We start from the raw sequence: 1,734 nt of genomic DNA on the forward strand, positions 1-1,734 counted from the left end.
TCTATGTCACAACCAAACTTTTAGCTCCTTCAATGCACCAGTCTATTTCTTACATAAGGGACTTCAAACTTGCTTACCTCTGCCTGAACTGAACTTTGACTCTCCCAATGTACCTATACAATTAATTCATCTTTCAGATCTCAGTTAAAGGATGCTTCCTCCTGGATATCATACAAATCCTCTAGAACTGGTTTAAGGCAGTTAAATCTACATGCTTTGTACTTCTCTGTATTATATAGCACACATTATTAGCTTATGTTTATGCCTGTCATTTCTCCTAGACTGTATGCTCAAGGAGCTCAGGAATATTGAGTGACTTAATTCCTACCATACTCCAAGAAACTAGCACAGTGCTGGATATTTTATATTTGTTAATTAAATATAAAATACAGAGTAGACACCATATTGTATTGAGTTCAGTTGGGTTAAAGGAAAAGCAAACTGGAAATATGGACTCCTTTTTCACCCAAAAATCTTAAAAGAGAAGTCAGAATACAAGTCTATGCTGAAGAGCCTTGGGAAACTCAAATATCCAATGCTGAGGATATTGAGAACCAACATGCAATCTAAGCCATCAGGAATAAGATCAGAGTCAAGGTTTAGAGCAATGAGTTTGTAGTACAGGAGAGGTAGACAGAGCAAGAAAAATTGGGAACAATGAGGAAGGTCAGCCTGGGGCTATCCATGAAGTTAAATAGCTGCTGTGTATAAAAAATGCTGCTGTATTGGACTGACTTAAAGAGAAAGAGAAGAGCTAAGGAAAGGATGGTTTTAAGAGGGACCATACATGTGCTAGGGTTGTTTACACTGTTTCTTGGTTGAGAAAGACAATTGACAATCAATACAGGGGTAATCTAGTCCAGTGGCAGACCATGAAAATTGTAGATTATTGAAGCAAGTTCCTGGAATTTGATGCATGACAAAGACTTTGTCGTAAGTCACACACAAAGCAGAAATCCAGTTATAAGAATTGGGGAAAACAATCAGATGAAATCAAGTCAATTATTAATAAGTGACCTGCAATGAGTTATTCATTTATATAAAATATATATTATTTCATATTAGACCATCATACATACTTTGTATGTTCAATGTAAATGGCTGAGTTTGCAAATATTCCATATACTAGAATACTAAGTGGGGAAGCACATCAGTAATCTGGGATCAGGACAAGACTCAATTAATTGAGGCCAAGAGCATAAAGGAGTCAGAAGACACTATACCCTAGAGTTTTTTGAGGGAAAAATAAGATATGAGGGCTGATGACTCCCCAGAATGGCTGAGAAATAATAGTTAAAGAACTTGAGACCAAAGCAGTACTGGCACTCTGCCATGAAGATAATTAGGTGAGATGGCCATTCTCTCTAAGCTGCAACAGAAGACTGGGCAGTTAATGTAACTGCTTATTCAGTGCTTGGTAGAGCCCAAAGAAGGAAAAAGCATGAATCCGTGTTTGCTCAGCATTACAAAGGGTCTATACCCTGGTCAGATAATGAAGAGAACACAGGTTTTCTATACAGTTGCTTGGAGGAGGACTGAATAAGGAAAAGGCATTGGTTTGTTCCATAAATTTAAAATCAGACTAGACATCCATAATATATGTCTAGAGAGTCTCAATATAGCAATAAAGAAGCTTCTTTCACTATAAAAACACTAGATGACTCTGATGATGCTAACGACTCCTTTCAGAGAAGAGAGGGAATGGGAATACGGGGACAATGGCTTTACTAACAG

The sequence above is a fragment of the Choloepus didactylus genome, chromosome 8 (assembly GCF_015220235.1).
Source record: "Choloepus didactylus isolate mChoDid1 chromosome 8, mChoDid1.pri, whole genome shotgun sequence".
Classification (NCBI taxonomy): Eukaryota; Metazoa; Chordata; class Mammalia; order Pilosa; family Megalonychidae; genus Choloepus; species Choloepus didactylus.